The 27799-nt window shown below is 41.6% G+C and overlaps 1 protein-coding gene across 13 annotated transcripts in view; it reads left to right on the forward strand.

The window, feature by feature from the left end:
* The window catches only part of CNTN1 (contactin 1), a 470483-nt gene that overhangs the window by 121660 nt on the left and 321024 nt on the right, over window positions 1–27799 (forward strand). For all 13 annotated transcript variants that reach the window (XM_059726013.1, XM_059726000.1, XM_059726001.1 and 10 more), the window contains one exon: window positions 25715–25761. The gene's annotated coding sequence lies outside the window, so the exon portion shown is untranslated. The remainder of the gene's footprint in view (window positions 1–25714; window positions 25762–27799) is intronic.

Raw genomic sequence — 27799 nt, forward strand, 5'->3', positions numbered from 1 at the left:
CTTCACTGTCTGAGCCCCCAAGGTTTGGAATACACTTCCGCTGGAGGCAGTTCAAGCACCCACTTTGAACGCCTTGAAGACGCATGTGGATGCTTATCTATCCAATGATCCCTGCTGACTTCTTGCCCCTGGGGCAGGGGGCTGGACTTGATCCTTCAGGGTCCCTTCCAGCCCAAATGTCTATGAAAGTCTGTTTGGTATCGAACAGCTTTAACACTTTTATATCTGCACTCCCAGCGTGTTTTGCATAATGGATTAACAGTGACATTGCAAGAGTCTCTCTGTTCATGTCAACAATGAACAGAGGCCGAGAACAGAACATAAATCTGCTGCAGAATGCCAAAGAAGGACTTGGACTCTGTTCAAGATGTTGCAGCATCCACCACCACAAGACTGAGCGAGTGCCACATATGGAACGAAAAATGCCCTTGGGTTTTGATTAAAGATTCTTGCCTGTACACCCTTGTTTTTCTTCTCCTTATTTCCACTGTTGTCATAACCCTGGCCCCGGCAGTCTCAGGTATTTATGTCACATTCCTTCAGAGTAGTAAGCATAGTATCAGTTTGTCCTTCCCCTGTGGACTCATCCACTGTTTTAAAACAAATAAAGTGCTCATGAATGGTCACCTTGCCATCTGAAGTGTCAAGGAACCTAACAGTGAAAGACATCCTTTCAGAATGGCTTACATCTGCAGTGCTGTCCAGTATCATGGAGTAATATTTGGCACTCCTCAACCTTTTAAGAACGTTTGGCAGACTTCCTTTGCTAATAATTCAGTTATCTCATATTGGATTGTTTTTCTGCAGTGATCTGTCACCTTCTTGGAAAGTACTCATTACAAATGTTCGTTCATTACCTCGTTATACTTTCCTAGTACCTCCACCAAACTTAGGAAGTTCCCATTGTTCACCATGAAGAACCTGTCAGATGAGCCTCAAAAACCCATGTTATTTTTAGAAAGATAAAATGTTGTTGTCAGAGTCTTTCTAGAGTGTTCTCTCAGTGTTTTGTCTCTTGTTTAATTACATATTGAAGCTCCATGTTGATGCATTTATCCTGTTTTATTCCTTGCTTTGCTTTGACCTAAGTGTGACAGGAATTGAAATGACTATGTGATTTTTCATGACTCATGAGAATCTGAGATACGTGCTCCTCGAACGCTAGGGCTGATTTTGGATTCAAGCTGAAGAGCTTGCAGCAGAAACAGAAGCCTTGTTGGTGGACTCAGAGTATAGCAGCCAGTGCTGCTTCAGAACTTGGTCATTTTCAAGATTTCTGTATAAAAATGCCATAGAAAAATGGCGACTGCTCGTACAGAGGAAAATCCATGTCCTTTACTTTTGGTGGACTGTTGGTCACTAGCAGGTCTCGAATTTTGGGCATTAGATTGGGCCATAAAGCAGGACCAGAAACCACATCACCCACCCCTATAATGGGAATCATTTAATCTCTGTCACTAGCAGCATCATTATTCTGGTCCAGATGAAGGATTTCTGTTTCTTTTGGGTCTCTTTGTTTCTCTTATGATGATTTTTGGAAGTTGAGTTGTAGATCATCTATGCATTTTTCATTTGATGTCTGCCCTATGACTGTCTTGCTACTACTGCTTGGGTTGTCATTAACAGATTTCAAGTTTTTTCATCACGTCTGCATCTTTTTTCATTTAAGTCATTAACTGAGCTTTTCATTTCCTGTTCTGCACCGCCAACATCCTGTTCCACACACTTGTACATGCTGGCACACACTTGCAAGGGTCACGGTTTGTGAAAATTGAAATGAGCATCTAAGCTCTGGCCTTGCTCCTGCTGCCACCACCACCATCAAGCAGCCACCCCCCACCTCCTGGGTGCTGTAGCTCTGGTATATATTACTGTTCAGGCAAATAAGGGAGTTAATGGCCCATTAATGACCCATTGTTCTTTAATTCACAGGTGTTAACAATCATCTTCCTTAGCATTCCTAGCTGCCTGAATATTTGTACCAGAGCTATGCCACATGGCCCTGCCCCCACATCTGCCTGCAGAGCTGCCATGTTGTCAGGACCCCCTTGACAGTGGTGCCCTTCATAGTTGTCAATTCCAGCCCTAATTCTCTATGAAAGGGAGACTCAAACACTTTTTACTTAGTATCATTGGGATCCCAACCCCCACAAAGATTGAGAAACACTATACTAAACCATACAGTGAGAATCTTTTGTTGACCAGAAGAATCTGATGACTTATGGATAATCACCAACAGAAAACATTCCTGGTTAGGGTAGGCATCAAGCAGAAGGTAACTTGAGTTTGAACTTTGCCTCAGAATACTCCAGGTTCAAATCCGAGAGCTTTCCTTACCTGATAGACAAGCTATAAGAGTAAGAGCAGGTTTTCCGCTTGGCTTTACTATATTTTAATGTGTCCTTTCCAGATTTCTTTTTCCCTCCTAACAGGCACAGATGGGGGTTGGGGAGAAAAAGAATACAAGAAAAGAAGGGGCAAACGACAGATTACTAATGAGCTTTCTTTTGTTCTGATTTCTTATTCGTTAGCTACTAGCCATTCAGACTTGAAATTTCTCCAAGTCAAATACCTCATACTTGTATTTGGCAGTACTCCTGTTTGGCAGATGCTTTAGTTGTGTTCATCTTAGAATCATTAGTGGGCCTGGAGTAGACTGGGGTAAGAACTAAAGTAACTGCCTTGGGGTAGGCAGTATTACTTAGCACAAAGATGCTTGAATCGCTACAGATCTAAGAAGATTAAATGAACTCTTGTAACGATGGGGGGTAATAATGAGTTTTATGGCTGTTACCATAAAATGAAATGCAATCTCATTTACCTAAGTAGTTCCAGAAAGTTTGAATCTTGAGGTAGAAGGAAACCGTGTCTAAAATCTGGACACTGATGTGGTCAGGGAAAATCCAGGGACAGACATCATTATTGATGCCAAAATGAACATGGGCAGACAGTGTGGGGACATGGTCAGGAAGGCCAACCGTACCTTGTCATGCATCCACAGATGCATCTCAAGCAGGTCCAAGGAGGTGATCCTCCCCCTCTATGTGACACTGGTCATGAGATCCTAGGAAGGCAAAAATCCCTACAGTCTGTACCAATCTGACCATGGGGTAAAATTCCTTCCTGACCTCAAATATAGCAATTGGTCTGACCCTGAGCCGAGAGGCTAGACCCTTTAGCTGGGATCCTCAGGCTTTGGTTCCAGCAGGAGCGTTAGCACACCCGTCAGAGTCCCCATCCCTGGCTATAGCTAATACCCATTGCCTCTGAGGAAGACTTAAAAACACCTGACATATGTATTGGAAAGGGGAGATGGAGGCAATCAGCAAGGCTATTATTAGCTATAAAAGTTAAAATGTTTCAGTGATAAACGTATATAGCTTATCTGTACTTTTTCTGGGTGTTGATAGAGAATACTTGACCTTGAGAGATAAAGGTGAAAGAGAAGTGAGTTTTTTTTTTTTAAACCAGTAGCACGCAGATTGAGAAACATTGGTCTAGTGGTTATACACTGGAGTGGGAGTCGCTTCACATGCTGCATGAACTGGGGCTCTATTTTATCTCCTTACTGTTGCAGAGGATCAGCAATGTGATTTATAAAGTACCATATTTAACTGACTCCAAGATGACTTTGAATGTAAGATGCCTTTCCCAATAATTTGATTTTATATTTGCTATAAAAATGTAAAAAATCTAATTAATGGAAGGTCAACTTAAATTTATCTCTCCACCCCACTACTGTGGCAGTAAAAGCAGCAGTGGGGGTCAAGAGGTGAGACCACTGCCCCTTACCCTTCCTGCTTTCCCTCTGCTTCTTGCCTACCAAGATAGCTGTGCCTGTCCCCCATGCTGCTTGCCCCTCCATGCATGTGCCTGATCCCTGCTGCCTGTCCCCTCTACTCCTTCCCTATTCCCCATCTTACCTTCTCTTTTAGCTCTGCTCTGGGGCAGTCAGCAGCAGCAGCAGCAGAGGCCCCAGCCTAGCCACATCCCAGTCTGGGAGACATGGTAGCAGCTCCTAGCCTGGCCAGGTTGGGGTTGAAGGGACTGGAGGTGGAGCAGAAGGAGAGTGGGGAGGAAGAAGGGAGTGGAGAGCAGGGGCTGGGGAAGGCAAGAGTGTGGGGCCAGCCCTGGCATGGGGGCAAGGAGTAGAGGAAGACTGGAAGTTCCCCACCCCACACCTTGCAGACTCCCTTTCACTCCCTGCAGTCATGTGGCCCCTTCTCTGCCAAAAGAGTCAAGGACAGGTGACAGCTCACCTCCGGCTTCAGATCTGAGCTAGGGGCCAAAACTGGATGTGAGCTATTGCCTGTCTCAGGCTCTACTTAAATCCAAGGCAACCTCCCCCTCTGTCATGTTGTTTGGGGGAAAAGACTTTGTCCTAGATTTGAGTAAATATGGTACATTTACTGGAGGCCCTCTCTGTCATTTTGGATTTCATGACACTAATATCAATATATAACATAATGCCTATAAAGATGCTTTAGTTAGTGCCTTAGTTGCATCCTCCGAACTCTTATGCAAACTGTTTGGCTATTCATGCTAATCTTTCAGTTTGCTCCTGTCATTCCAAATCTTACAATTCAAGGCTTTTATTTTTGTTTGCAATAGAAATAAAATTGCACAAAGAACAAAAATAGAAAGCAAATGGAAAGAAAAAGGTAAGTACCATCTTGGAGCAGATTTTGATGGTGGTTGTACTGCTCTGCAGGAAGAGGAAGGGGCTGCACAAACTGCAACACCAAGTAGCCATCCTTTTGCTTTGAGAAGTGAAGGACTGTTTTACCAAGGTTGTTGTAAAGCTGTATAGTAGGCCAGTCAGTCACAACCTGAGGAAAAGTATAAGGATATATTGTTCCATATAAGGAACAATATGGCTGGGAAATACTCTTTCCCTTCCACATCCTCTTTGTACGTTGGTTATTGTGTTGAACAAAACTCTGGTCCTTTATTCTCTATCAGAAAGAATGCTGTGTTCCCTAGCATCAGGGTTTATGCTTTCATTTTCTGATAACCAGGGTAGTGATGTTTCATTGGTAGTACAATATATGCACTGGGTCTACTGTATAGGTTTGATTTCCTGTGTGACCAGTATTCATACTTATTCAATTCCTTGCATGACTTCATACTCTCGCCCCCAAAAAGAAAGCTGTATGTACTAAAGAAAACCACAAAGAGAGAGATCATTTTGTACCCTCTGATAAAGTGTGTCTGTACTTCATGGGTACAAATTTCTAATTCTGTCAAGTTTATGTATACATTTTTTTAGTGTAGACTTTTGTCCACCAGAGGCTTAGACAGACATCATAAAACTAAATCTCTTGACATAGATTGGAATGGGTATCTCATAAAACAGGTAGTGAAGAAACAATGGGAACACATTTATCATTTATGAATTTTTCAACATAGGAGAAATCATTTTTAATGTGTTGTTCCTATATCATTAATCACGGTCTTTATAGGAGACTGGTTCCATCAGGGAAATAGTAATAGGATGTAAAACCTTTTAACTGCAGTTTAGATTGTATCCAGACCAAATATTCAGTGACTTAAAATCACTAGCAGTGTACATCTGTAGGAGGCATTGCATATGACATCATTAAACAATTTAGTTCAGTTCTTAGTGGACAGATATGATACCGTTTTATGCACTTCAGTTCTTAGTAAACAGATGCGACAAGTTTTACATACTAACTGGCCCCTTGTTGGCTTTCTCAGCAAACACATTAGCTCTGCAGTGGGCACAGTGTTCCCACATACATCTTGTTTTGTACATAAAAAGAAAACTTCCTCTTCCTGGTGTTTCATACACACAAATTTTTTGGAGAAAAGTTATTTTTAGAAAAAATGATAAAATACTTTCACTGTTACTTTTGTTATATAAAATTGTGTGTGTGTGTGAGATACACATACAGATGCACACAGTTTTTTAAATATTCTGCACTAGAGCTATTTAAAGAAATGCTGAGAAGGACAGTATATCCAGGTTACACTGTAGTTTGTATAGCATTAAATTGCTTAGTAAAGTCAAAACACAAATAACTATGTAAAAATTCTAAGGTTTTGATTTGTGTATAAATATAAATATTTCTTTTATTCTCATTTCACTTTTTCAGGTTTTTTTCTGAATAAAAAATAAGTTAATGAAAATAATGTCTCAACATTTCACAAATATGAAGGAAATTACTTAGGTCTTAAATTTACAGTTATTACAAAATAATTTTTTTAAAACAAGAAAGGTAAAAATGTTGAAATAGATTTATGCTAAATTTTAGAAGTAATTTCAGTGCATAAAATTGAAACATTATATCTAGAACTTGAGACATGATCCTCATAATGATGCTTAGAATCAAGGATGATTTTTCAATCAGAGAACAGTTTAGTACATTAAAGACTATAGATGGAAAAAGAATTGGAAGTGTTAATTTTTTTCAGTTACTCAATGAACAGAATTGGTCAATTCTCAGAAGCTGAGAATCAATTCAATTCAAAAGAATCATCCAATTACCCAGCAAAGGGTGTGAGGTAAATCTACCCCATTTCCATCAGGACATGACTAATTATCATTTGGCTGATCCCCAGTAAAGCAGGTATAATGTAGTCTTTGGAGCTATAAGTAGAACTGATCCTCTTTAGTTTTTGGCCATGCCCTGGCTTGTTAAGAGACATGGAATGGAAGTCACTACAGGCAGTCCGCAGACTTACAACACAATTGGTTCCTGAAAACTGCATCTTAAGTCAAAATGTTGCAACTTGGAATCGATTTTCCCATAGGAAACAATATTATAAATGGGGGATTGGTTCCTGAACCAAGGCTCGATACCGTATGTTCACCAAAAATAACCCAGAATTTTGTACTCAATCAATTATAGATGAGTAATATAGCTACATTAATGTATTTATATTGTAAATAGCAATCATATTGATTTAGAAGGACTTCTTTGAGGTGACTTTGCTGGACTTTTTGAAGGGCTCTTGATTGCACTTTTTGAGGGGTTCTTGGCTGGAGTCTTCTCAGGAGTCTTGGCTGCAGGTTTTTCTGGGGTCTTGTCTGCTTTCTTAAAGAAAGTGTCCAAGGAAGTTTGGACAGATATTCTCCAGGGAAATGGGCAACGGAGCAAACTTGTTCACTGGCGTGGTGTGGCACGGCGTCAGATCAAGCATTGTAAAGTCGAAACTGACTTCATATAGTTGAAACATGGTGTCAATTTATAAACGTTGTAAGTGTGAAACATCGCAACTCGACCCATTGCAAGTCAAGAACTGTCTGTACTTCCATTTATTGTTTGTTCCATAGTATTATAAGATGTTCTGAAATGGTCAGGTTTCTATGCTTTCTTGGCTAGAAATGAATTTGTCTTTCCACTCAAATGTATTGGAGCGCAGGAGATATTAGATCCAAGAGATACTTTGTTTTTTTACCATAAAATTCAACAATCAAAAAAATCAAAGAATTCCCAATTACTATTTTTGCTCACTGTTTTTGTTGTTTGCATGGAGAATTGGGGATATAGACTATTAAGAGGACACGATTCTACTGTGTCAGGTAAAATCTACCCCCTTTCAAAGACAGACATGCTTATCACAAATCTGGCACAATGGATTGCACATCCTTTTTAAAGTTATGTCACAGAGTAAAATATTTTCTCTTTCTTTTCCTAACATGAATGTATTATTACAGTTCTTTTTGAGAAACCTGACATTGGATATTTCTAATAAAATGATACATGCCTGAGTTGTATATTACTTACTGGAAGTGGTGAGGTGGAAGAGAGTCCTTCCATCCTTTAATCTAATGGCCAGGCCTCCCCTCACCCAAAGTAGTTTACAACCTATGTCTCCTGCTTCCTATTGAATTGTTCTAACCAGTAGGCAACAGACAGAACACTCTCTAGCCCTTCTCTTGAAGCTGGCCTATTGTCCCTTGGATTTAATATTTATTTGATACATGGATAAACAGCATTTTGATAGCTTCTGCCACACTGAGAGTAGAGTCCCCAGGTAGCACCCAAGACCCCTCCCTTCCAGCATCCATTTAACTAAGGCACCCTCTCCTGCTTACTCTCCTGGCCCTAATATTTCCCTCTCCTAAGTGGCCACCAAGCCAACTTTTAGGAAGAAAGGATAGTGCTGTTGACAAAATGGGTAAGGAGCAGTGGGATAATTTCTACCCCATTCAGGGCCCCCTCTCTTCCAGGACATCCATCTCACTGAAACACCACCTCTATGACTTGCTTTCCTTCTCATGGCCCCATGTATCTTCCCCTCTTGGCTTTCCCACTAGGCCAACTTCAAGAAGAGCGTTGAAGAGTGCTCTTGGTAATGCAGTAATGGTTAGAGCAGTTTGCTGAAAATCAGAAGATACAGGTTCCAATTCTCTTTGGCTAATGGGGGCCTGGAGCCCATGCCTGCTCTCTCAGTAAATGTCCTAACCACTAAGCTTTCAGGCCAAAATGTAAGAGAGCTCTCCTTTGGTATCAAGCACCTGATAGTCATGATTTTCTCTGCAGACAAGTTTTAGGACTGACACAGCAGTTCTATTTCCCCCAGGCATCTATGTAGCCAGAGTGCAGCCCAGTGAGCATGCTCATTAAGGAAGCACAGTAAGCATAGCTACATGGAAGCCAAGCCATGCACAAGGACCAAAAATTTGCAGTTGTACAGCTACATAAGTGCCATGTAGGTGTGTGGAGGTGAAATAAGATTGATCTGAAATGCTTTCCTTAACTAGGATGAATATCTTGGACTCTTATATCTGATCTCTTAAGGATTAGCATTTACTTCTTAGCAGTCGTCATGTAAATCCTTTCTCATGAATAAGCAACATCATTAAAGTGCTGCTGGATTAATTAATGGTATATACACAATATAAGAGCACCCATTTTCTTTCCAGTTGAATAATATTCACTTGCTTATATAGGATAGAAATCACCCTTCCCCAAACAAGCAATTTGACTTTATAAGCAAGAATATAATAAGCATGGGGTTAGGCTTAGGATTTGCCACATCTCTGGGGGGCTGAAATATTCCTATTGTAACATCAACAACATTAACTTATCCCATATCCCCTACACAGGGGCTCTGGATTTTTTGTAAACACTCATAAAGTCACCTTGTTTTTTATTTATTATTTAGTGATTGATTTCCCCCCCCCCCCCCCCCTTTTTTATCTTCCCATGTACAAAATTCATTAAGACCTGGCAAGGAAAAAGAAAAGGCAAATGGACAGCTGGCAACTGGAATTTTTTTGTTGGTGAATAAGGAAGTATAACCCATCACTTCCATTTTTATGGAGAATATATACTGGATGAATTATTTTGTGAGAGGGATGTGGCAACTATGGAATTGATAGATTATTGGGTTTTCTTTTATATATTTTTGAACCAGAATGAAAGAAATACAGAATTTGAAGGATTTTGCAATTTACAGGTATAAAGCTGCTTCAGTTAAAAATTTATACTAGAATATTATGTTTCACAAAAATTAAATGAAACTAAAAGCAATAGAAATGCTTTAAGAAACAAATTTAGATTAGGGGATACAGTGAGATAATGACATTCTTTATCATAAAGAATTTTTACACTGGTAAAGATCCTTTCGTAATGTCTGGATTATAGAACAGTATCAACAAATATGACTTAAGGCATTACTAAAAGTGTTACAGAGCAAAGTAGTTTTAATCAAAAAGTGATATTCGCTGTAAAAGAACAAGCATCTTAATTTTACCTTTTATTGCTTCTTCTTTGATTTAGTTTATTTCTACAGAAATTTACAAGTAGGTCAGTTTACTGCAGGCAGATAATTTCATAGTGGCTAAAATTGATTTTCTTATCAAGCCATGAAGGATTTATGTTGTAATTGGCAAAGTTTGAATATATATTCCATAAACCCAATTGGATAGATTGATTGCTTGAATATTTGTAGACTTCAATTTCATCATAATCTGTAGAGTCTCTCCTGCTATAAATTTACTAGAAAGTTCCATGTGTTTTTTTCAATATGAATATAATTTTACCTTGCTAATCAAATCTTACATCACTGCTACTGTTAAATTGCCTTCCAATTATAACGTAATATGAATAATTTTATGCTAGAAATGAGGAGATTATTCAAGTGCCATTTTTATAGGCACAAATCTTAAATGTAGACTACATCAGACTGCAGTCCTGCAAGATTACCCTAATTTATACTGTTACATGTAGGTAAATCTTTGCAAGATTAAAATCTTTGTACATTTTTAGGATGGCTCTGTATTTGTACTGTAAAGAACTCCATGATAGGTACATAATTAATAACAATGTTCACCTTTAGTCCATATGAAAGCAGCCTTCTAATTGAAGTCCATAGGGCTAGGGACAGAAATTAGACATAAACCGGCATAAGTGATCGGAAACTGGTTCTAATCTGTAACACAACAGAGTTGTAATACAGTCTGTAATACACCACTTTTAAAATGGCAAAACCAGTTTAAGATAAACCTGAATGGATGTAGTATCAGACTTAACTGATTTAGGTTAAATCAGTTTATTAAACTTCTGTCCCAGATCCCCTCCAGATTCAAGTTAACTCACAGTCCCCCAGCATCCCAGGATGCTTTGCACTTCCCTGTAAAGCCTCCCTTGCAGGATGGGTGGGTTAGCCTTGGCCCACATTTCTACTTCAGTTGAGCAGGGAGGCTTGTTTTAGTGCCTCCTGGCTTCTAGCCTGAGCCCTTGCAGGCATATGGCTGCATTTCCAAAGTCAAAACTGAATGTCTATTCACTTGCTTATCAGTTTAATCTATGCAGCTTAGACTAACCTGATTGAATTGAATTAAGATTAAGATTGAATTGGTTCATCTTGGGCTTTTTGACTGTTTGTACTTAACTTAGGAGTTTTACATCTGATAAGGTATGAATATATACCATGTGCAAACTTTAGGGGAATGTCCCAGGGGCACAACCACAGGGGAGCTAGAGACCTTCCCCACAGGGGACCCCAGGATGGGGGCTACACACCCCGGGAAAGAAAACCCCCAAAACAAAAGCTGGTTACCTGCCACAGGACACCAGATGCAGGAGGAACAAAGATCAGAGCCTGGGTGGTTCATTAGCCACGCTTATATCTAGCTGGAGCCAGTGGGTGACATCAGGAGCAATCACCGGCCGGCGGAAATAAAAAGGATCGCAGGGGTAGAAATGGGGAAAGCAGGAGAGGCTGCGGAGGCTCTCAACATTGGCAGCAGGCAGCGCTGGCATGGAAGGGAGGACCCCGATCAGGGAGAGGCTGTGAAGACTCTCCCCACAGGGGCCAGACAGCCCCAGTGTGAAGAGGCAGATTCCGCTTGGGGAAAGGCACCCCAAGTGGCAGGGATTAAAATACAGCCCTATGCCAGTCACAGCCAATACTGGCGCCCAGGGGAAGATCATGCTCCTGAAGGAGCCCTAAAAACTCCAGAGATGGTGGAGACTTCACACTCCAAGTTCTCACAGGCACAAAGACGAGAAGAAAAGCTAACCCACGGAGGAACGAAAGATACCCTCAGTGAAGGCGGAGAGCGGAGCAGTGCTGGGAGATGTCACCTGGCTCAGGTTCTAGGGCAGAGAGAGGGAAGGAGCAGCTTAGCCTGACTTCTCTTCTTCCATCCGCCTTCCTTTCTTTTCTTTCATTAAGCCCTTCTTTTTTATTTTGTTGCCTCTTGCCGGTGTATAGTTCACTTTTGTTGCTTTTCATGGCTTGTCTTTTTCTTTGCATGATCAATGATTAGGTCCACCCCATAGGAGACCTAACTGCCACCTCAACACCAGGGGTGCTTATGAGGCCCAAACGAGTAGCCAATGACATCAGGAAGGATAGACGAGAGAGAGATAAATTCTGTAGACCTGCAACCTACTAAAGAAACGAGGTCAAGAACCAGCCCCAGTGAGGGGGTAAAGATCAAAGATCATCTAGACCGGAGGGATGACTGCATTAAGATCAGGTGGCCCGTCGGAGGTTGGCATAAGGAGGGGTTTAGGGAGGTGGAGCCCCACAGCTATTTGCCAAGAGGAGTGACCAATCCTGAGGGAACTGCAAGAGAAGACCCCTCTACTGAAAATACACTCAGAGTCGTGGCAGGAGAGTTCAGGGGCTTTCTCTGGGGAGATCAAGGCCCCTCTCAGTGGTCACATATCCACCACCAGGTGCTCGCACTGAGGCGGCTTGCGAGCAGGTATTCGAAGCTAGGCGGACACAGGGAACTTTGTATATTAATGGTATTCTGGTTTGTATTATTAGGTTTTCTTGTCTATAGTTTGAGTTCAGAAAAGAATCATGCATCTTAGATTTACTGCTCTTAATAGTGTTGACAACTTCCCCTCCGTGCAAAAAATCCAAAAACAAACAAAAAAACCCTTGTACAGGCAACCCCTGCTTAACACAGTTTGCTTACGGTGGTTTTGCTATAGTGCTCATTTAAAATACCTACCTGGTTCCACTTAGTGCTCAGCATGTTTCATTATAACACTGAGCAAGGGGGCGGGGAGAAGTGGCAGTGGCTTTAAATGGTAGCTGGCGGGGGCCCAGGGCAGGGCAGCAGGAGCGTGGGGTCTGTTCCAATGGAGCAGACAGGGAGGAGCAGCAGCAGTGGTGAGAAAGGGCAGGGGGACATGAGTGTGGAACCTGGGCTGGTGCCCGGGGCCAGGGCCAATGGGCCCAGGATGGGGCGGCAAGAGCATGGTGTCTGCTCCAGCACGTGATCCTGGAGTGGCTGGCAGCCGGGCGGAGAGGAGCGGCGGTGGCAGTGAGAAGGGTCAGGCAGGGGGCATGAGTGCAGAGCTCAGGGTGGCAAGAGCATGAAGCCCGGGCCGGTGCCCAGAGCCAGGGCTAGTGGGGCAGCAGGAATATAAGGCCCAGGCCCAGGCCTAGAGCCTGCGCTAATGGGGTCACAGGAGTGTGGAGCGTGAGGCCCCGGCCAGCAGGGCAGCAGAAGCGCAGGGCCCAGGCTGGCAGGGTGGCAGAAGCATAGGGTCTGGGACCTGGACTGGTGGGGCAGCAGGAGCACATGGCCCAGGCTGGTTCCTGGGGCCAGGGCTGGCGGGGCCCAGGGTTGGGTGGCAGGAGCACTCGGTCCAGGCCAGCAGGTGGTGCCAGAGTGGCTGGTGGGGGATGGTGAGAAGAGATGGAAACAATTAGATTTATTTACATTAATTTCTATAGGAAAATGGGTTTCTCTTAGCACAGTTTTGCTTAACGCTCGTTTTCATAACCAATTAAGAACGCTAAGCAAGGGTATCCTACACTTAGTAAGACAGATAACATACGGTAAGATAGAAGACACATGTTAACATTCAACTAAATAAAATAAATTGTTTTACTTTCTGAAGCTGAAATGTAGCTTTTGTGCCAGAGCTCTATTTTCTGGGAAAATCTGTCATTTTACAGATCTAGCATATGGCCTGTGACTTTAGGCTACACTGAAACCCACTGATATCTATGTTTTTAGAACACTGCTAGAATTAAAAATTTCTCTAGAATTTAAGCTGTGAATTATTTATTGTCTTAAAAGATACCCCTTGACATTAGGAAGGAAGATTGGGAGGCCTTGTCTATAATAAAGTTATATCCATGTAACAAAAATTGGGTTTTAAATAAAATCAATTATACCTGTATAAACTTTATGTGGATGCTTAAAACCAATTAAACATCAATTACAAATGGATTTTTTTTTATTAACAATGCAACATTAGGTAAACTGATGCAACTTTTCAATATGGGCAAGGCCTGTATTTGAACTGAGAATTAGAGGTGCTTTCTTGATATATGGACATCGTTGGGGTAAACATGTCTTGTCTGAGGTACTTCCCATTGATTTCAGACAAAACTCCAGAAAAGAAGAGTGATACAGACCTTTACGCATGTTGTTCTTCAAAGCTGCATTGCTGCTTCTCTCTCAGTAGGTGACAGCTTGACAGGCTTGTCCTTGGAATGACTGGCAATTAACTTGAATGAACCACAATTAACTGACAGACCTTCACAACACTGTTCAGGTGTGTGTGTGTGTGCATGTATGTGCATGTGCAGTGGAGAGCATTAGCACGTGGTATCTTGCATACTTCGCTACTTAAAGGACACAACAGAAGTGACAATTTTTGCCTAATCTGGCCACAGAAAGCAGTCTGTAGCCATAATCCAACACAAGTGCATGGCTGCAGATCACTTTGAACATGGCCGATCAGAGGGACATATGAAACATCATTGCATGAAGGTTGAGATAAAGACATTTCAAAACAGAGCATCTTCAGTAACTTCAGTCTACGCTGCCTCCCAGCCTGTCTCTGTTTTCAGAAAGGGAGGGGGCCCAGAGGAAGTTTGGTCTGAAGTCTGCAGATTGATGAAAACTAAGCCTAATTTGTGCAGACGTCTCCTACATCTCTGTTTCTGAATGCTTGAGGGAATTCTAACATCTTGTTCTCAAGGTAGGAGAAGTAGCCTGCTGGGGTACAGATGGGAAAAGTCAGGCTGGGCTTCTGACCCTTATGGTAACCCAAGAAGGGAACATTGGCCGCTGTGGCTTTCTTAATCCAACTTTCCACTTCCACAACATGGCTAAGGACAGACATTCAAAAAGCCTGAGCCTGAATTGATTTCGTCTTTGCAGGTTATTCTAACCTGGTTAGGCTGAATCACTTTGTAACTGCACAAACATCCCGGAAATATAGACACGTGCCTGAAGTGGCTCAGGCTAGAAGCCAGGGGGTGCTTGATCAGCCCTCCCTTCCCTTCCACAGGGCTGAGCTGAGGGCGGGCATGGCCAGGCCCTGACAGGATTAGGGAGGGGTTCCCCTCCTCCTTGATAATAGAGCATTTATCAGCTCTGTTACCAGCATTTACCTCCCCATCAGAAAACAAACAGCCTCTCTCATTAGTTCAAACTCTTCTTAAACAAGGAATGGAGGGACATTACCAGCTGAACTTACATTAGCTCCAAAAAGCACAAAGCTGACACTGCTGTCTGCCGCAGCACAGACCATAGCCAGCATGTGGTCTGCTAGCTAATGCTGAGATGTCTGTGTAAGGCAGATGGGATGTGGAATCCCTGCTTAGCCGAGAGTGATGAGGGGAGGGGGGAGCAGGCGGAAGCCAGGTAGACACTGGTGTGCCTGCAAGTCTCTGCCAGATCCGCAGCCAGGAAGCAGAGGGGAGGGGCCAGCCCTGCTGTGGAGCAGAGAGCCATACCCAGCCCAGAGAGCATGCTGGGATGCTGATTGAACTTAAACGAGGAAGGAGTCTGGGACAGACATTGCATAAACTGGTTTGACCCAAATTAGTTAAGTCTGATAACTACATTCAACCAGGTTTATCTCAAACTGGTTTCAGCCATTTTCAAACTGGTTTATTTGCACTGAACATCTGTTGTGCTACATGTTTAAACCAGTTTCTGATCACTTAAACCGGTTTATGTGCAATGTCTGTCCCTAGCATAGCTGTTTGGCATCTCCTATGGATTTCCAGTGAAGTGTGTGGCATAATACTGTTACTGCTGCTTTGGCAGAAGCATGAGTCTGACTTCAGGATGTTGATGTGCTTAGTTATTATTTTAGAGGTTGCCAAAACTTTTCTGAGCAACATAAATGAGAAAGGAAATGGCATTTTTAGCTGTAATATCATAGGACAAATAAGCATAGAGAAGTAGGGCTGGAAGGTATTTCCACAGTTCATCTAGTCCAGCCCGCTGCCTGAGATAGGATCATCTCTATCCAAACCATCCTATACAGATCCATTCTCTAAACTCCTAAAGTCGCTCTGTTTAATCTCAGCTCTTTTGCTGAATCTCAAAGGCCTGCTATAGACAGGGAATATGGAGGAGAATCTCTAAGAGGTCCAAATAATTCTTTATAAAGAAAAATGGTAAATGTTGCTAACAGCTTCACCATAATAAAATGTTGTTGAGCTAATCTTGATAACTGTTTCTTATCTGTCATGGATGTACTTGCTAAAGGACATTCTGGACATCTGAAGTTAAAACAGAAACAAGGTATTAGCTTACTTTATAAATCACCCAAGGATGTGTACTGATACATGTGGAATCCAGTAAGCTAGCACTAGGGTGATTCACAGCCTACTTCAATTCACCAAGTGAGAATTAGTACAGTGTTTATCTTTTACTTGTAGTTCTCAGCAAACAGTTTTGAACCAAGTCAAGGATCCATGTCCAGATGAGTCATGCAAGTACATTGTTTTTCATTGGTTGCTTGTATACTTTCAGTAGTAGCCTGTTACTGTAACTTTATTAGCAGATATGCATGTTGTTTTTATGAGTTTTTTTATGAGCTTTTATTTAAATTATGACTTCTAAGCCTTCATGTGATGGTGGTAAAAGGAGGAGAGTTATGTGCTTCTCCCTTAATGTTTGTGTAATCCCAGTAAACACTCTCCTGTGACTTCCTGTGTTTTCGATTTTCCAAATGACTCATGGGAATATTTTTAAGATTCTAGGAAAAAAACTTGAGCTCATAGCTACTTAGAATATAACTAGGATACTTCTTGATCATTTTAATTTGTTCTTGGTTAACTGTTGCCACTAACTTAATTTTCTTATGGCAAAAGTGATACGGGTGAGATTAATTTTCTAGCTACTATTTTATCGGACTGTACCCAGGAACTTAACTGTGTATCATCACTGCAATTTTCAAGAGTTTTGTTGTCAATGAATTATGGAAATGCCATATGTGTAAGCACATTAAAACAGAGGCTTAAAAGGATTAGGTAGAAAAGCACAAGAAGGTTTTAAGGAAGAGTCTCATGAAACAAAAGCAAATTATCACTAACTGCTGTAAACCCTCCCCCGCCATGGAAAATCTCAGAAGTCCATGCTCCTGTGAGTCAATGCCTAAGTCTGAGTGCAATGTATTCCTTCATAACAACTTCACGGGTTGAGTTGAAAGTAGGTTCTTTTTAAGTATTATGTAGCAGCATACCACAGACTGTGAGTTGAACCTTGATATTTGTGGGTAGATGTGACAGGTCTGTTCATAGCTTAGAAAATCTGGGCACTTTTAGGCCTGATCCTGTGTTTCCCCTGATGTGTCTAAGTACAATCCTATTCCATCCTGCTTGAGTCACTGAACAACCATTATCAAATCAAATTTACAAATATACCTTCAGCTTAGTTTTAAGACTAGGGCTAGAAATAGACATTGCCAGATGAGGCAGATCCCCTGTGCCAGGATATGTCCTATCACAGCTGATCTACTTTGTTGGGCAAAATGCATGTTGTCTGCTGTCCCATGTTCTTTTCTCAGGACAAGGGAAGATTATGTTCCTAGCATCCAGAAACGCACCTCAGATAATATGTAGCATTCGCAGAGATTGCCATGGGACATGTCTCTGCAAGCAGGGAATCCCAACTTTCCCCACTTTCAAAGATACACTCTGGAGATTCTGGGGCATAAGTCTGGAAGGAGGGGAAACTGGGATACAGTACTGGGGCTAGGTCATCATCAATCAGCTAACTGGTCTCAGCCCCAGAATTGTACCACAGTGTCCTAGCTTTCCCTGCTCCCAGAGATGTGCCCCAGAAATTGCTGGGGGCACATCTCTGTAAGTGGGGAAAGCTGGAAAGCACTCCCAGGGCTTAAAGGGCCTGATTCTGTGCAAGAATTCCCAGGATATGCAGGGCTAGGCCTCTCAAACCCAGGAAGTGCCTGCCTGCGGTGTTGGGACACTTGTGGGCTGCCCGCACTCTGTTGCCATAAAACAAATAAGATGTCCACCAGTATAAAGAGGCACAATTTATTACAGCATTTTGTCCTGGCCACATTGTGGCACAAGAAAAGCTATGGACATCTATTTGCTGCTGCTTTGTGCTGTAACAAACATTTTTATGGTAGCACAAAAGCAACAAAAGGCAATGTCTATTTCCTCCCTAATTCAGAAAAAGCTGAGAGGAAGAAATCCCACCTGCATCTTGTGTTAATCGTTTCAGGGACTCAAACAGCGTGGAACAGAATTGCATTTGGGTACTTTAGAAGTGAAATACATCTATGTGTACACATACCAACAAAAACATCTGATTTTTAGTTACCAAGAATAGCACATTTTGTTTCCTAAGGCAGAAACAACCCCTCAAACAGACCCTATTACTACAATCACTCTGAAACAGGAAGCTGATCACCTTTTTAATTTGGGAAACTTCATTTTTGTATAGAATATCCTAGAAAAAGCAGTTTGTTAAGTTGTTTTAGGAATACTTTTCCTTATTGCACTGCAGGGATTTTTCCATGGGTCATACCATGTACCACATTCAGTAGGTTATTTGTGGCTGCAGAATCATCAGGAGAATAAATATCACAAAAATAAAAATATATTCTAAGTAGCAAATAGTTTTATGGTAACTACATTTTTCTCAACATTACCCATATTAAAGGCCTTCAATACAGTAAATACTTCTGTAGCTTTTTCAAAAGACTATGAATTTGCCTTAGCCATTGGTTAGTTCAGTGATTTTGTACTGTTCCTTCCCTTGACTCAAAATTATAACTTAAGATGGAGATCTGAACTGAGATCTGCAAAGCTGTTTTGGACATTTCTAAATTAAGTTGTCAGATTTCAAGCAGTATAAATTGGTTTATCTTTGAGCTAGTCTGGAAGAACATCTGGTAAACTAGGGAGCCTCAGTGGAGGCTGATGGAGGTATCCTCCAAAGTATGGTGCCTTTTTGCAGTTGTCTGTTTGGTATACCTTGGATGTAGGGACCTACTTCATGTTTGTCTCTATGTTAATGAAATAAAGGCAGTTAGGCAATAGGGAAGATACCTCAACTATATGTTCACATGGCCATTCTAGGTGCCAGAGTGATGGCACTTGATGAATACATGAAGAAGTTTATATAACTTGGTGGCCCTTATTGGTGGTGAGCTGCACTCAATGACCTGGATGGTCTCCAATCTTTTATCCCCATGAGAAGGTATCCTACCCTCTAAGCCGTAGAGGGAGGAGACCAAGAACTGGTTTGTGGAAGAAGCTACACCAATATCTGAAGTGGCTTCTGCAGTCCTTTGTTCTTTATCGTGCTGCACAAAGATCATTTTTGAAGTGGAAATATCTTCAGCCCTTCCCTTCTTTGGTTCTTTGTACACTGCTTTAGAGGGATTATGCACACATCAGAACAGGGGTCTGCAATATTTTCAGGCAGAGCGCTGAAAACACCCACAACCTTGACTTGGAAGATGTTCACCTGCCAGGGGCGGATGGCAGGGGAGCCATGAGGGGCCTGATCCTTGTTGTGGCAGCACAGCCCTGGTCCCTTCCCCACCCGGAGGCATGAGTGCCAAGCAAAAAGCCTTCATATGTCACGCTCTAGCACACGTGCTAGGGGTTGCCTACCCCTGCTCTAGAATAATTCCTTCCTACCACTAATGTGTGAAATCATACTGGATTAGCTGCTAAAAAAGCATCAGTGGCTGCAGATGGTGGAGGATGGTTTGCTTCTAACTGGGTGCATCTACATGTGTGATTAGTATGAAGCAAAATACTCTGGTGCAGTTTGCACTGGAGTATACTGCTCCCAGGTGCAATCTTGAAACATTCCTGGGACTGCAGCACGTTAAGCCAGGGTGAAACAGCCCTGGGTTTGCAGGGGATTGGGGTCAGCCTGCCAACCTGGAGCTGCTCTGCCACAGCTCAGTGTGCTGTGAAGGGGCTGGCTGGGGCATGAGAGTCATCCAGTGCAGGGCTAGTCAAGAGGCAGCCCCTGCACTGTAGCACTCTTGTGCCCCAGTTAGCCCTAGTCACTGTCTAGAGATGTCCCAGACAGTACTGTCTAGACTCTTGTCCAAGACAGTACTATCCTACAGCAGAATTAATTAATTTACTGCATCCTAATGTAGGTGGACATGTGTAGACGGTGATGCTTGACTGTGGAGCTAATTAGTCAGCTCCATAGTAAAGTGTACGTGTAGGTGCACCCACTGAGTATTAATTACTATATATGAGGAAACAAGCAGGAGACTTGTGCACAATTCTCCTTTGGGTTGAAATTTTCCACATTTTGGCACAATACTTATATTATACACATATTTATGGAGAGAAAATAAGAGAAAATCCATACAGCTGATATAATTTAATCTTCTATTTCCCACAGACTTTAAAACCAGTCCTGTGTTTTGTAATGGGCAACAATGGGAGAATGCGTTGTTTGAGAGGAGCCAGGGCTATAAGGGCTGTATCTAAGAACCATTAACTATTTGAGAAATGGGTAAGGAGCTGGCAGAACAGCATGCAAGCTTTTGGCAGGATAAAAGTCTTAAGTTAACCCTGCCTACTTCTCACCCTTTTAACCTTGGTTTAATCAGGGCGTAATATTCTGAAACATTCTTAAAACAGTAAAGTTAAATCATAAAAAAAATATCCTCATGGAAATTTAAAATGGCATGTTTGGTTTTGTTTCTAAAGGCAGCAACTGCTAAAATTAAGATCAAGATTCAGATGCAACTGGTGCATGGCAGCCTTTTTCTGCTATCTCGTTCTTTAGAATCTGAACTTTTACCTATGGTAAAATGAATACACAAATCCATGGCCATGTTTTGCTTAATGTTTTTCTCTTTCCTTGGTATTCTAAAGATTACTGGGTGGAAAATTCCAATATAAATTATTCTATTTAATGAGTAACTTCAGACATTTTTTTTAAGTGATTTTTTTTTTATTCAAAACTGGATCATGAACATTGAATAGTTCAGATCTTAATCCTTAAAGACCACATTTTCTCCTTATGGTATGTTTTTCTTCTTTTTTTTTTGTATCGTTTGATACAGATGTTTTGGTATGGAACTGCTAGAGCACAACAGAAAGCAACTTGAAATAAAAATGTTAAATTGTTCTGGATGTTGTAAAACATTCAGGATTATTAAGTTACTGAAAATTGGCTCGCTGCCTCTGTGTTGCTTAATGCTTTGCACTTCTTGAGAGAGAAAGCAGTCAAGTTTGTATAGAACCCAATGTATCCAGCTTTGGAATATTTTGTTCAAAGAGCCATGGCCTTCTCACTAAAAATAAATTACCAATGCTTTATCAAACCTCATTATCAAAACGTTTGAGTCTTAGGTGAGCCTAGCACAGTATAGTACTCAGTCAGGCAAAATACTTTTATATTCTATTTCTGTAAATCTGCTGGGACAAACAGAATCTGTAATGTGCAATTTCCCAGACTGTGCTCTCAAGAATCCCATTGTTAAGCCTGAGCATATTATACTTCTCTGTAATAATGACAGCACTCCCCTGTGTAATCCCTGCTCCACTATATCATCAAATGCCACTATTTTATTGTCTGTATTTTTCTGTAGCGTTCTGTTTTTTCCCACATGAAAAGGCATTTTCAATTTCCTGATCTACATTGTGGAAAATACTTATCTTTTTCATTTAAAAACTTCTTAGCTATTACATGTTTCTGCTTAAAGTATAGTTTACTAGCGGTTAAAATTAAAACTCATATAGGTGAAATACTCATAAATGATGGAAAAATATTATTTCAGACTGCTGATGGAATTTATTCCAGAGTATTTTTCACTAACTGTTGCCTCAGTCACCTTCCGTTATTGTTGAAATGAATCCCTATTGATTTCTTTGATGTTTGTTTTCTTCCTACATTTTGCAGCAGCTGTTGGCTTATGGGAGGCACAGATTTTTTAAGGAAAAATATGTAGTTTCCTTTAACAAAAAACTTACCGGAAAAAAACAGATGCAGATGAGTTGATTGTTTCTTTAACTTTAGAATCTCCCACTAAATCTATGATAGGAAATAGTATTTTCCTATTTTTCTTGTATTATCTTATTTTAAAAGGTTGGAATGGTGAAACTATGTGCATTTATTATGCCAATTTTAATGTTTGAAACCATTTTTTAAAATTTTAACAGATTTACAATTTTGAGCAATTGTAATTTTTAAAAAAAATACTGTACTCAGAGCCCATAGTTTAACTATAGGTATACTTAACCAAAATGGTATTATTCTGATTCCAGGTGATAACACAGATTTATTCCTTAATTTGTCTCCTAAAAGTTTAGGGGAATGAAGGAAAGGTGAATCTATGCACATATAACTTCAAATATAAGAACTACCTTTTATGAAGATGTGTTCTTTTAATTTTATTGTGCAACTTTTATACCGTGTTCTTCCTGGTGATGTATAGAAAAAAGTATAATCCTCCCTTCCACCCCACATATATCTAGTTCCAGATAAATTTATTGTTTTAAAGCCAGCTGTTGGATTCATTAAGGCAAATGACCATACAAATGATAACTTCAGTAGGCTATTAGCAGTTTTCATTTCACCTAATTACAAATTGTCCTCAAGTGTCCTAAACTACTTGCATCTCCACATGATCCTCAGGGATCAGGTTTACTGACAACCTGTGACAGATGTATTTTGAGGGAGCAAGCTGATGAGTTCTTGGTGGGGGAAACTGGTACCAGATCTTATCAGCATTGGCACTGAGTGTCTTTGAATTACCCCTTGCACGACTCATCTCATTTTCACACCCTCAAATTTCTTACCCTGGTTTTTCCCCCCCTCACCTCATATCACCAACTTAAATTTCCTTTCTGGCCTTTACCTCAGTCCCATTTTTACCCATTTTTCCTTACTGTTATTCTAGTTTCTTTAAACACAGCCTTTATTCTCTCTATAACCCTTATCAGTGTGGTCTCCCTCTCTCACATAATTTAGTGTTTCATAGTTCAGTTCAGTGCATCTGAGAAATGTGTGTCAGAGCGGCTTTTTTGTGGAAAGAGCCATGAACCCTGCCTTAGATCTATAACATGTTTTGCCCCAAATCCCCAAAGTAGGACTTAATTCTGAGCCTAAATTCTGCGTACATCTGAGAATGTTATCCTTAAAACCTCTGCTTCATTTAGATGCTTGAAGCCCATAGATGCAGAAGTTTTGTCCATTCTCAAGCTAGGCATTCTTCTACCTAAGTCTTCTGAAAGCCCAGTCCACTAGCATTGTTCCCACATACTCTTCAAATGCAAACAGTGATAGGATTGAGTTCAGCATACAATGGCAGCCTTGGCCACTTTCATTCAAAATCACAGCTGGAGGAAGATGGGCTGCCAAATATAACAAATTAGTAGTTCAAGCACTAATTTAGGAAGTGGGACACCTGGCTTCAAGTCCCTCCCTGACCCTTCCTGTTGTAGCTGTGCCAATGTCTTGCTAAGCATTCAGCATTCAATGGACTGAAGAGAAGGAGTGTAAAAGGGAGCTTGACTCTACTCTGGTAGTAAGGGCATTCCCTTCAGAGCAGGGAAACCTCAGTTCCAATCCAAGGGCTGTTTGTACATTTTTGATTACGAGTCACTAGATAAAACATAGTGCTAGATTTGGAATTAAGGAGTGGACTTCTTGCTCTGAAGCTGGTGTTCTAACCATGGGGAAATTCTCCTTCTGCTTCTTTTCCAAGGGTTGTAATAAAAATGCATTGATTAGATATCTTGCTTTAGCTGAAAGGGAAATGTACAAGCCAGCACAGTTTTACACCTGGGTGGAATGCATGCATCTATGATATTTCTTAAACACTTAACTTCTCAGGTTTTTATACCCTGCTGATCATTATGATGAATTAATTCTTGACAAAAAAAAATGAAGCCAAACTTCATTGCATAGATAATGACCCATTTAATTAATTGTTCATTACTACTTAGAATTCCCACCTTTTGATAGTAAAAATTAACAGCAATTAGGGCTGGAGTTAGTAGCTAGGGAAGCCAAATACTGTAATGACATGAATGTGGACCATTTTGGGTTATGTTATATACTCTTAATACATCTTAAAAGGCTTTAGCAATTGCAGATAGTGATGAATATCTCCCACTTATACCCACTTAATTTGTGGACAATATCCATTAATATCCCGTATAGTCCCCAAAACCATTTCATTTCCAGTTATAGCTTCAGGTGCTACATTATGACATAAAGGTCATTTTACATGTGCTCAGGGGGGTGTTTAATTAGAGCAGCTTTATAATTAGGGTGGCTCCAAGAGTTACTCTAATTAAAGCACTGCAGCGTCTTATGTATCAGTGTCCACACGCTTAAAAATGGTTGCAGGGGTGCAAAGCTCGTTTGATGAGCTTCAGTTCAGGCACCCCTGCCCAAGTTTTAATTGCAGGGATGCTGGTATATGAGATGTGAGAGGCTGCAGGAGCATGGTATTTATCATGCTCCAGCAGACTCGATTAATTGAGCCTGCTCCAATGCACTGTAATTACAGCATGTCAGAGAAGCAGCTTCCACAGACTGCTCCACAGCCTGCAACCAGACCCTGCCCTTGTGCTGCCATGGAATTTTTTTATGATGGAACAAAACACAAATGAACAGACTTCCCTGCCTCTTGCCATGCCGTAAATGCCCCAAAATTGTGGTGCAACATTTTCTAGTAATAGTTTGTGCTGCTTTTCCATGGCAGATGTTTTTTTGTGGTATGAGAGGTTGGGTAGCCTGGAGCTGATCACACTCTCTAGTTATCCAAGGCAGGTACTCCCAGGGCTTCAGTGGCATAATCCTGCAACACAATAGCTCTGGGTGCCTGACCCTGACCTGGGAGTCCCCCATGGTGCCTAATACAATACACGCTCTGCACTTACAGATATGTGTTCTAGGAATTCCCCTGCAGGAATTTCATGCTGGAGACCAAGCAAGCATGAACTTAAGGGATTTGCTTGTTCTACAGTGTGAAACATGCCCTGCGATCCTCCGCAGGGGAATTCCTGGGGAGCATGTCTGCAAGTATTGGGCGGGGAATGCATGGGGTTCCCCAGGTTGAGATCAAAAACCCATGGGATTCCCTTGCTCTGTAGGAGGAAAAGTGCCCTGGGATCTCCTGCAGGAGAATTCCCAGCGTATGCATCTTCAAGCATGGAGCAGAGAATGAATGGGGTTCCCAAGGTGCCTCTAGGTCATAGCTAGGCACCAAGAGCCACTGTCCTGGAGCTTCAGATACCATGAAGCCCTGGGGGTAGCAGGAACCTGATCCTGTGGGACAACAGGCCTGGGCTTCTTCCCGTCTATCAGATCAGCTATCCTGAGACGCATTCTGGTGCAGCTATTCCCACCACAAAAATGCTGTTGGGTTGTAGTCATATAGTACTAAATGGTGGTGCTAAAGGAGGATGAATGGCTGAATAACTGGCGGTGAATTGGGGGTTTGAAAATAAGAAGTTAGAGAAGATCTTGTGGAAATGTTGTTGGCCTTCAGAAAGGATTTTGATGGGAAAAGGCAGAGAAAATTAGTGGAATTAGAAGAATAATGGAAGGAGTTATGGGGAAGTATGGTGCCAGGCAGTGGGTGATATGAGTGTGGGAAGTTTGGTGACAGTGCAGTGAAGCATGAGTTCAAGCAGACAGCTCAGTATAGGAACAAAGATTTATTGAGATAAGGTTTTAAAGACATTTTGAAGCAGTTAGAATGTGCATTTGTATTGATTTTTAGAAATGTATAATAGGTTGTATATAATCAGGAAAACTAAAACCACTCCTACTTATATTGCATTTATAGTTTAATAAAGATTGTATTGTAATGTAATTTAGATTATGTTTATTTTATAGAGTGACCAACCAGAAATGTACATGGTTATTAAAGTCAGATGGTTTTCTGGAAATGCTGCACATGTTAAACTCTGTTACGATAAGCTAAGAGCACGGTGAAAAATAAGATAAGAATTAGAATCTGGATTGAATTCTTTTTTTGTTTCACTGTAGGTAATGATTCTTGATCCACACTGAACTGGTTACAAAGTTTACTTAAGGTGAGTAACTTTGTTCTTTTTCAAATTCTCTTGGAAAAAAAATGGCAGATTTTGTTCTAAGTTAACCCTGGATGGATGTGTGCAAACCTACAGCACTTTCTGTTAGAGAGCTTTATTGGATGTCTGTGCTAGATCTCACTGATGATTAATTTAGAGCACGCTCACCACCATCTCAGGGGGTGTTGCACAGGGCTGCTAGCCTCTGACAGAGCTCCTTTGCTCTGCCTGAGCCTGGGCTGGCCCAGCTCCCCTTGGCTGCCATGGTCAGTGAGAGGAGCCTCTGATCCCAGCCCTGCACACAGCCTGGCAGAGGGAGATGTTGGGGAAAGGGGTTTTCTGTCTCTACAGCTGCCCTGGCCCCGTGGCATCCCATAGCCCAACCTGTGCCTCACCCTCTCCTCTCTCCCCAGCCTGGGTTGCCACAGGGACACAGACTTCAGAGCCCTTCTCCTGCAGCAGCCTTGGCCAGGCTATGCTGTGCTACATCTGCTGCTTACACCTATCAGGAGGCTGGGTGTGAGCAATGGAGCCCTCCCCCCTGCACAGACTCAGTCAACTCTCTCACAAGACCCCTGCCAGCAAGTTGTGGGAGGGCTTTTTTGGTGGGCAGGCTCCATTTCCCACCCCCTCCCTTCCTGGCTGCTGCTGACAGATGGCGAGGGGCAGGGGAGAGGGGCTGCTCTGGCAGCCTCTTGGGCGGTGTGCAGGAGTGCCCGCAGTGGCCAGTGCGGGCAGGCGGTGAGCCCCCCCACTGAACAGTGGGCTCCCGCTCTCTTCCTTTCTGGAAAGAACATTTACGTCCTGGGAAGTTGTTTCTTTAGTAAAAAGACAGAAGCACAACAAATGTTGTTGTTGTTGTTGTTATCATGATTATAACTTATAAAATAAGAGTTGAAGATGATACACTAATACCTAAAGCTCGATATAGTTATGTGGGAGATTTTCCATTGACTCAGTGAACTTTTTCATCGTGTTCTTATATGTACGGTTAGCCTTGGGATCCCATAGTGCTTGGTGGTGTACAAAAGTAAGGGATATTTGTTTTCTTTAATGAAATAAAAAAATGAAGGCATATGTTCTTAGAGGAGTAGTAGTACAGCTCCATGCCTGGGGAAGCCACCATCTGCAGGGCAGCACTGGCTACCACCATGCCAGTGTGTTCAACCTCCATTGCAGTGATGGCTGTTTTTGCACCTCCACCTCAGTTGCACTGCTGTACATTTTTGTCCTGGTACATGAGTATATTTATAATTTACATAGCTCTTTGTCAGTGGGATGCTGCCCAAAGTTATATAATGAGTCTTGTGCAGGGATGAGGGAGGGCAGAGTTCTTTCCTAAATGTGAGACAAGGTTGAAGCTGCAAGCACTAACCATTTGGGACTCCTTACGTGTTTCTTCTTAGCCTCAGGTCTGATATATCCACATCATTATACCTCAGTCTCTCTGGGATGCCCCAGGAGACAGTTAGTTCCTCTGTATGAGTTGCTTTCACCATAATGTATCCTTTCTTCCTGAGACACCTTTTGGCTGTCCACAGAGCACTATCCCTCATATACCTCACAATGGTATTTTTTGATAACTCCATCCCCAACATGCTCACTCATATAATATTCATATCCCAGGATACATAAAACCCTTCAATGCCTGCTGTGCTGTCAGAGATCCTGGAGAACTCAGGTTGGTCCTTCTTAAAGACTTAACCTTCCTCATATTAAAAGACTGAGCCACATTTAAATATGTAAAAGTGTAATATAATTTGAGTACTTAGGTAGGTCAGGGGCTGAATTGCTGGGTCATGGACTAGAATAATATTTTAAAAGCCTGAGAATCAGTGGACGTGCCATCCCCATTAATATCCTTTCCCTGTTACCGTTCCTAAACACTTTCTTTTCTAATCTATATTTGACACCCCCATTAAGGCTCATATTCCTTTCCAGTACAGAAAGTAACTGTTTGTTTCCCAGTATACGTAGAGTAAATCTAAGTGCTTATCATTATTATTATCTGGAGGCAGACATTGCTAATTCTAGTGCATGA

The sequence above is a fragment of the Alligator mississippiensis genome, chromosome 4 (genome assembly GCF_030867095.1).
Source record: "Alligator mississippiensis isolate rAllMis1 chromosome 4, rAllMis1, whole genome shotgun sequence".
Taxonomy (NCBI): domain Eukaryota; kingdom Metazoa; phylum Chordata; order Crocodylia; family Alligatoridae; genus Alligator; species Alligator mississippiensis.